Here is a 9,902-nt window from a genome sequence, read left to right on the forward strand (position 1 = left end):
AATCTGTCAGCGGGCTCGGTCGTCTGCGCATGCGCCCCTCTTCGCGCAGGCGTCCTGCGCGCTTTCTCGCGGCGCCGGCTGAACGCGTCAGAGCTGCGCCGCAGCCCCAGGGAGCGGGGCGAGAAGTGGGTGGTTCCTATGCAAATAGCGACCGAGCACCAGCGCGCTTTTACATGTTGATAAAGTTACAGTCCTCCGGGGCGTATATTTATAAAATGAGAGCTCGGAGAGGCCTTGGTGACGCGGGGCTGTGGGAGGGCCCGTGCATTATCTTTTGGAATAGCCCCAAACTGAAAACAGTCCAAAGGTCCATAAGCACTCCCATGGATGAAGAAGACATTATACAGCGGAATTCTTCACTCAGCAACACGTGTGAGTTACAGCACAATGTTGAATGGAGGAAATCAAACAGAAAAGAGTACAACTCTACGACTCTGCTTTAATGATATACAAGAACAGCTGACATCAATCTATGGAGGTCGAGGTTAAAATAGAAGAGGTTACCCTTGGGACTACCGACTGGAAGGAGCACAGGGAATGATCCATATTCCGGATCTGGCTCCCCGGGTGAATGCATATGCAAAAATTTATTCAACTGAATACTTGAAATTTATAGGCTTGATTGTATATGAAGTTAGACCTCAAAATGCTATTGATAGAAAGAGAGTGGGAACTTGGAATGTAAATGGAGGACAGAAAAGAATAAGAATGTCTTTCATTGGAAGAAATGCATTTTGTTCAAGCATTAACCATGAGCCTAACTTTAAATGGAATGCTAAGCTTCTACATCTCTCTGACACATAACAGTACGAGGGAAAGAACGGCTACCTGGCCTGGACAGTAGAAAGAATGGAGACAGAAACACGCGGGTACGTGTACACACACCCACACACACACCTGTAGCTACATTTCACTGGGCCCCTAAACACCAATAGTCTCCTGCAGCCTCACATAAGCCCTGGACACTTGTCTGAAGCCAGTTGCAGGTCACCAGCAGAACCATCAGCCCTCCTGGGTCCTGTTCCAACAGAGCCCTCAGCTAAGTTATTTCTAGAAAGGAAGGAAGGAAGGAAGGCAGGAAGGGAGGAAGGAAGGAAGAAAGGAAGGAAGGAAGGAAGGAAGGAAGGAAGGAAGGAAGGAGGAAGAAAGAAAAAGAAAGAAAAGAAAAGAAAAGAAAAGATAAGAAAAGGTCAATGCTGGTGGACTTTGAACAAAGCATTCTTGTCAGGCCAGCTTAGTTTTCACTTTTATAGCCTTCGACTTTCTCAACAGCTATCTTTGTGTTCATTAAAAAATGATTCTGCAGTATTTTCCTAGCATAATTCATTACATGGAACAGAGTTAAATGAACACCAAGCAACTCAGTGGGAGCTGTTATTTTTTACATATGGGGAGAATGAGTTTGTGTTTAAGGATATGATTTTGGCCACAAAGAAATTACTTTGTGATCACAATGGAAGAAAAACAGTGGATGATCTCTGAAACGGTTACCAACTATTCACTCCTCGATCATAGCGAGCCCACTAAATGCAGATGTTCTCCGTAGTTGCTTAGTCTAATCCTGAAACCAATAGCAAGGGATAGAAAATCAAAGCAGACATTTACAAAAGGGCTTCTGACCCCTCTTACCTTTCAACTTTTATAACCACTAAAAGTCATCAAACCACTGCCATGGAGCCACCCATCATATGGAGGAAGGATAGAGGGAGAGAGGGGCCTCAAAGACCTGTTGGAAGAAGCTCCCAGGGTAGGCCCTCAGCAAAGTGCAAGTAAACAAATGTGAATCGTAGTTACTTTGTTCAATTTTTTCAAAGGAGAATATATTAAAAATAGCCTCTAGCCCTCTCCCCCTCTACTGCCTTGTTGTTGTTGTCTTTTTAAATAGAATAGAAAGTGTAGTTTATATCATTTGTTCCTCACTGATTTTATACATGTTAGGCAGTGTCCATTTTTGGTGCCTTCTCTTTGGCATTGAACTTCTCCTAGGCCAAAAACAAAGGTTATAATTGGTATCCTTACATGCTTCTCTCTGCTATCTTTCACTTGAAAGATTAATGCATCTGGCAAGAAGGAAAAAGGGACCGATGCTCCATGGGTAATGTATAAAGTTAATTTAAGACCATGCAAAAGCTGCACATCTAGTTGGATTATAGACTGAAGGGCTCAACATGTGAGTGCACAAGAACTATAGCAAAAACGTATGAAACCTGGAGTCAGACTATCATACTTCCAGCCCTGTGACCTGGGACAAGTCTGCCAGCCTCTGGGCTTCACTTTTCTCATTTGTGAAGTGGGGATACAACCTCTTTGTAGGGATCAAATGATACAATGTCCATAATAGGCTCAGCAAACAGTAAAGGCCCTGTACAAACGGGGTTGTCTCTGAGGCTCAGTGATTGAGCATCGAACAAGGAACCAGGAGGCCATGGTTCCATTCCATTTGATACCTGGTCAGGGCATAGGCCTGGATTTCGGGCTCGATTCCTGAGGTCGGGGGGAGCATGTAGGAGGCAGCCAATCAATGATTCTCTCTCATTATTGATATCTCTATCTCTCTCTTCCTCTCTGAAATAAATAAAAATAAATTTAAAATTAAACACTCAGTGCTCTGAACATAATATGACCCCGCCAACTTTCCCACCACTCTCACCAGAGGGCTTCCTTTGTTCTGTTGCTTCTAGTTTGATTCTCTGGAAGAAAATTTGCTCTTCAGCTTCTTCCCTGAGACCATAGTGATTTTTAGAGGCATGCATTTCTGTGGTCTGAAATGTATGAACCGAAACGTTCATATGCAATCAGGTAGACAGTTTCCAAAAAGGAAAAATTAGAAAAAACATACTATTTAAAAATTTTACTCTGTAAGTCTGTCTAAGTGATAGACCCCATGGGGGTAGATGGAGGCCACCAGTCACTAAAAATGTGTCTAGATCAGTGAATACCATTCCCTTCAGCTGTTTGTTAATCCCCAGCAGCAGCAGCCACCCTCCCTGGCCGCACGGAACTTTTCAATTGGGACTAATCCCGGGGGTTTATTCTTATGTATTCATTTGAAACCCTGTTTTGAATGACTGCTATTGTCCTTCCTGGCATATAACAAGCTGCACAGGGGCACCCATTTGGCTGTGCCTGACAAGTTGAATCCAGCCTCTCTCAGAAAAACAAGACGAGTAATGACGAAAGTAGGAAAAGATTCCAGATGCTTCAACAACTGCCGTTCCTCAAGACGTGTCTTTCTCTCCACGCAGCTGATACCTGGTAGGTATGTTTTGAGGAGCAGGTCCAAGGTTCCAAAGAAATTTGAACCTGCTGCCCCAATCTGCAAGATTCCCAAGCTATATGTGTTAAGGAAATATAAAGCATGTGCTCTCTATATATTTGGCTTTAGAGACTGACAACTGCATATCCAAGAGCCACCTAACCTCTAAGACACTTGGAGAGTGTGAGGTTTATTACTGAGAAAGGGCAGTGTACTAGTATAATTTGTTCTCCTTTTGTCCATCTTTACATTAAGATGACAAGGAAAAGCAATGAAAAGAAAGAGTATTAATGGCGGGGACACTCTGATGCCTCCTATTTTATACTAATGAATCTGTCAGTGGAATGACCCTGTAACGCAGTCTCCTTCTGCCTTTTTCACCTGCAGGTTAATTTGTTACCAGAAATATATGTTTGCCACCCCCGGAGCTCAGCCATCTGAAAGTTACCTCTTGTTAGGGAGTGCTATAGGTTTTCCTCTTGACTTTCCTTTTGAAAACAAAAAAGTCTAAGATATTAGGCTTCTTCAGTCCTTACAATTAAGACACTTTTCACCAGACAATGTTGCCATGGTCACCATCATACAATAGTAGCTTACATTTACTAAGGGCAGATGTGCCAGGTATTCTTCTGAGTACTGTGTGCATAACAACCTATTTAATTTCTATACCATCTCTAGGATTATTATCCCTATTTTATAGATGAGGAAAAGGAGGAACAGAGACATGAACTAAGTTGCCTGAGGTGACATAACCAGGTAAGTGGTAGATGAATTAAAGCCCATAGGTTTGGCTCCAGAGGCTGAGCTCTTAATCACTTCCCTCTACTGCCTCTCAGGAAATACACTTGGGTTCCTCAAACCTACCATGTTCATGGTGCTCCAGGTTATCTTTGAATAACACTGATGGGGTTGACATGTCCAGGATAATGATTATGCGTATCAGAAAGACAGATCTAGGATATATATAATTTCATGGACTTCCACATGCATCGAGGTTACACAATGAAGCAAGTAATAAGTGCCTGATCTTCCCCAAAGCAATCATGAAAACAAGTGCTAATGATTAGAAACAAGTGCAGAAAATGAGGTCTGTAAGGGGCTTTAGAAATCACCTACACTTTTATCAGCAAGGAAACTGAGGTTCAGACAGCCAGTGATTTCTTCAAGGTCAAAAAGGCATGCAGGACAGAGTCGGGATGCTTCATTAAATTAGTAGGGATTCCTTCCTAACATTTGGCTCCTGGGTTCCCCTTTCATTTTAATCTCTCTCTCTCTCTCTCTATCTATCTCTCTCTCTCTCTGTCTCTCTCTGTCTCTCTCTCTCTCAGCAAAAGCATCCACTCTCATGGTTTTAACTCTGACCAATGTGCTGATGTCTCTGAGATTTCTATCTTTAGATAGGGCTGACCTATCTCTAGACCAGTGATGGCGAATCTATGACACGCGTGTGACAAGTGACACGTGAACTCATTTTTGGGGGTTGATTTTTCTTTGTTAAATGGCATTTAAATATATAAAATAAATATCAAAAATATAAGTCTTTGTTTTACTATGATTGCAGATATCAAAAAATTTCTATATGTGACACGGCACCAGAGTTAAGTTAGGGTTTTTCAAAATGCTGACACACCGAGCTCAAAAGGTTCGCCATCACTGCTCTAGACTGTAATATATAACTACCTATTAGACATTCCCATTGTTTATTCCATAGGTCCTTCAAACTCATCCATGAATAAATTCTCTTCTCTCTACGGCACATCTACTTCTCTAGAGAATGAATTACACAACAATCTCTTAAGACAACCACATCAAAACTCAACATATTCTAGATCTCTCCTCTCCTTCATAGCTCCTGCATAATCCATCACTAAATCTCTTCAGCTTGACCTGCTTAACACCTGACATCCGTCTCGTCCTTTCCATCTCTATTACCAAACATTCTGTCTGCTCCCAACTATTTCCCTAACTTCATACGAGTCTTGCTCGTTTTAGGATGGCTCCAATCCTACCCAATGTGCGTAATTGTTGCCAGAGAAAATGTTTAAAAGTAATCTTGTCATGGTAGCCCTTCTGCCTTTTGCTACGATTCATTCATTAACATTCCCCTGTAGGGCAGGAGGGCAGGGGGACAGAATACAGAGAGGAAGGCAGACTGAAAAGAATGAGGGCAGAAATGGGGGGTGGGGAGGAGTGGCTAGTCCTATCATCTCCCCAAAACTCTACTCCCTTTGAATGAGAAGTGCTACAATATAGTATTTAGGAACTGGGCTCTGAAATCAGAGAACCTGGGTTGAAATCTTGACTGTAACTTCTGCATGTATGTCCTTGGGGGGTCAAGTTACTTACCATCCTTGAGATTCAGTTTCCTCATCTAAAAAGTGAGGACGATAGTCTCCGCTATTAAATTATGTAAACATTAATTGACATGATTGTTAGGTCTGGTCAAATAATTGAATTAATACCCCTCCCCCGGGAACTGACTTTTCAGGTCATTTCATTACGGACATTCCCTTTGCTGAGGCCACCTTTCACTTGTGGTGACCATGCTCCATTATCTACCCTCGGGTATGCATAAAGAAGTCTCTGCCCAGAAAAAAGCCTGCCAAAAGTCCTTTAAAAGTCGCTGACTTCCGTCACTGGGTGCTGGAGTCATCCAGGCTCAGCCACCTGGTGTGCGGATGATTGAATAAATTCATAATCCCTCACTCTGGCCTCCTGCATTCCTCCTTTGGAGACCTAACAGTAATATTCATGACATAAGCATTTAGAACACAACCAGACATGAGATTTCTCAAAACAGATTCTGGAACCACAACCAGTATATCTTATTTAACTAGACTGTTATCTCACTTTTCTTTTTTGTTCTAGGCACTAACCACCTAGCCAGCTTCTTCTCCAGTATTTATTGAGCACCACAGCTATATGCAATTCAGTCTGTAGACTGAACAAATCCCAGTGGCACAGCTTCTCCACTAGAACCCTGAGATTTTTAATGCCTTTATGCCTCAAATGGGCCAAATCTGTTATGATTACGTCTCTATCGAGGGGATTAAAAAGGAGGAAAAGACCCAAGGGAAGTTGAGAGTCCAGAAAGAAAGGAAGCTGCACATTATGAACTTTAATATAGGCTGGATTTGGTGTCCTTAGTAAGCGTCAGAATCATCTGTGAAATTTTGAAAAACAAACACAACAAAGCCCCAATATAGAGATTCCCACTCCAAAGACTAGGGACAAAGTACTGGCATTTTTCTTTTTAAAAAATTGTCCAAGTGACTCTGACGTGCTCCAGAGGTTGGAAACTCCTGGGGTAAGAGATTGCTTTCAACCGAGTGAAGGGAGGAGCAGATGGTTTATGAAGAACCCTTGATAAAAAGCACCCAAGAGTCCATTTTAACCTAATTTGGAGCACAGGAAGTCATGTTACCAACAGTACTAGTTGAGTAAGACCTTTGAGTGAAAATTTTTGTTTTCCTGTTATCTGGAATTCTGCCTATCATTGTTTTGAACCCAAGAAGTTAGAACCTCAATAAGTTGGAAAGGACTGAAAAGGACCAAAGGCCAGGACAGAGAGGAGGACTGCCTCCCTCTCTAGGAGCTGAGATATTTTGCCTGCAGAAGGCCCCTGCCAAGGGAGGAGAGCGCTGAAATGAAGTTGCAGGCTTTGCCAATTATATGGTACCTGACATTTGAGAGACCAGCTTCAAAAGAGATTTAAAGCGACACTGGGAAATTTTATTGCCTAAGAGTGAGCAGAAAGTTTCCTGGGTTTTCATCTAGTACTAGAAGTTGACCTTTCCCATTGAATAAAATTACAGGGAGAGGCAAAAAAAAAAAAAAAAAGTGTGTTCTGATTATATCCCGAGTACTGCTTGTTACACACAGAGTACTTGTCGCATGTGGCAGAATGCTGAAGAGAATAGGACTGTGAGACAGCCAAGATGGGGCAGAGTAAGTGGAAGTTACACTCCCCTCCTCCCAGGATTAAACTAGAATTACACCTAAATTATAGAGCAATCAATGTGAATAACCAACCAACGAAGAATAGCTGGAGAGAAGTCTTATCACCCAGGATTCACAGAAGGAGCCACATCAAAACTGGTAGGAAGCGTGGAAACCAAAAAGGGCTGATCCCCCACCCACATGTGGTGGCGGAGAATCTGGAGGGATATCGCAGCTGCAAAGGTTACCCCTGGGGAGCATGGGATCTCAACGCCATACAGGGCTCCCCAGACCGAAGCACCAGAGTCAGGAAGAGGACCTCACATGATATCTGGCTCTGAAAATAAGCAGAGATTTTTTTTTCCCACCAGAAAAAGATGGGAGTCCACTAGAAACTCAGGCACCCTCTTAAGGGCCAATGCAAAAAACCTTGTTCATAGCAACTCACCCTGGGAAGGCAGCTCAGAGCAGACTGGAGACATGCAGGGAAAGACTGGGTACCGTGTCTAGAGGGCTAGCAGGACAGCGGCCACTGCCCCAGGCGGGTGGCGGCTGGCCTTGGTGAACCCTGAAACTCTGGTTTGAGTGGCCTGAGGCCCACCGCTGGCACTGAGCTTGAATCTGTATCAACCTGGTGAACACCCTTTGCCTGTCCCTGGTGACTCACTAAGAAGCTCCCTCACATAACCTGCGTACCTCCAGAGGCTCTTTGAGTAACTAAGCCTAAAAGGAAGCCGGCAAGTGGAAGCAAATCTCGAGGTGCCTTGAGCCTTTACTGCCCTGGCCCCTGGCCCCTGGCTCCGTACCAGTATAAGCTGTCCTTGGTACGCAGCTTGACCCCTCCCAAGAGTTCCCAGTTCCCAGCAGAAACAGCCACAATCTGCGGATTGCTTTGTAACTCATAACTGGTAGCCCAGGACCGGTCACAGGTCGCATCTGACATTGACCTGCATCAGAGTTCCTCCCAAGAGGCCCCAGAACCAATACACCAAGAGGCAGGCTTCAAACCCCATCAGAACACAACCCAATTAGCTCTACAAATGGCACAACTAAAGAAATATTTCTCAAGGTACCAGAGCCTGCTGGGGCCAATTCCGCCTCATGGGGTCAGACCTGTACAGCAGCCCATACACTGTGGTCACGGTCAATCCTCACAGCTAGCCAGACTCAGCATCGACCCCATGCACAACCAGGCCAATAGCAATCAAGACTCAACTACAACAAAAGGGCTCGCATAACCCACACCGGGGACATGCCTGGAGTGTCTAGCTCAGGCCATCAGAGAGACTGCACCACTGAGCCCCATAGGACACCTACTACATACGGCCACCATATCAAGACTGGAAGACACAGCCTATCTACCTAATACACAAATGGTTAAAAAATGGAGGCCGCCAGACAAGATTCTGCTTTGAAAAGCTTGGCTGACTCAAATTGAGAAAACATTTTTCAAGTTCTGACTAGGTGCCAAATGCTTTTACATAAACTGAGAGGAAAGTAAGGCATAAAATGTCATCATGATGGTTCACTGATTGGTTCTAAGGACAGGGTTTCCTTAAACTTTGTTCCTTCCTGATAGGTGGCCAGTGGTAAGAGAAATACTGATGATAGAAAAGAAGAGATATTGAGGCAGAAAGCCCTGGAGTGGTGCGAGGAGCTGGAAGTAAGGGCACAAGTAATAGGTTATAAATATTGATTTGTTTAAAGTCAATAAAATAGCCTTTAGCTTCAGAACAGCCAAATCTGAGGACTTTACCTTTTTCTTTTTTTCATGTATATTAGCTAGTTAGTTTCACAGAGCTGTTTATGCTTAATCAGCTCCATCACTACCAACAGAAAAGCTTCCAACTTTCTTCAGCAGAAATGAAGGGGAAATGCAATTAATGATATTACTTCTAGAATATCTAGTACAGTGGTTCTCAACCTTCTGGCCCTTTAAATACAGTTCCTCATGTTGTGACCCAACCATAAAATTATTTTCGTTGCTACTTCATAACTGTCATGTTGCTGCTGTTATGAATCATAATGTAAATATCTGATATGCAGAATGATCTTAGGCAACCCCTGTGAAAGGGTCGTTCGACTGCCAAAGGGGTCGCGACCCACAGGTTGAGAACCACTGATCTAGCAGATCTAGCAGCCAGACAAATATAAGCTAGGAAAAAACAACAACAACAACAACAACACACACACACACACACACACACACACACACACAGCCAACAGCATAAGTGACAGTGAAAGCCTGTCCCATTTTTCCTACCTAATTTGCTTTTGGAATCTGTAAAGCTTAAAGACTCAATCTTAATGATGTGTCAAAGAACAGGAAGATTTCCCTGGCTAAAAAGAATTCTCCACATGCTGCAGAATTCAGAAGGAAGAATGCACCGAGGATCATGTAGACAACCACAAATTCCTTTTGAAGATGGGCCCGCAATCTTCTAAAATAACAATTTTTCAATTTAAAAAATAATATGGGAGAAATTTGGATGTATTATTGGGTCTGAACAAGTTGTACATTTAATTAAGCAAAGTTTTCTTCATTTGTTCACTTTTCCCAACAGGGTGACCCGTCACAACTCCTAGAGGCACTGCTTTAACCTCTAAGAGCCTAGCAAGTTCTCTGGTTCATTATCAGCATCAGGGGTTCCAACTGAAATGCTTCCAAAGGCCACAGATAGATGGAGTGATAGCACCAAGAGAAAGA

The 9,902-nt window shown here is 43.3% G+C and overlaps 2 protein-coding genes across 2 annotated transcripts in view; both read right to left on the bottom strand.

Annotated features, from left to right (window-relative positions):
* The window catches only part of PIP5K1B (phosphatidylinositol-4-phosphate 5-kinase, type I, beta), a 309,531-nt gene that overhangs the window by 242,117 nt on the left and 57,512 nt on the right, over nucleotides 1-9,902 (bottom strand). The window lies entirely within an intron of this gene.
* The window catches only part of FAM122A (family with sequence similarity 122A), a 61,058-nt gene that overhangs the window by 38,131 nt on the left and 13,025 nt on the right, over nucleotides 1-9,902 (bottom strand). The gene's annotated exons all lie outside the window — the stretch shown is intronic.

The sequence above is a fragment of the Myotis davidii genome, unplaced genomic scaffold (genome assembly GCF_000327345.1).
Source record: "Myotis davidii unplaced genomic scaffold, ASM32734v1 scaffold616, whole genome shotgun sequence".
Lineage (NCBI taxonomy): Eukaryota > Metazoa > Chordata > Mammalia > Chiroptera > Vespertilionidae > Myotis > Myotis davidii.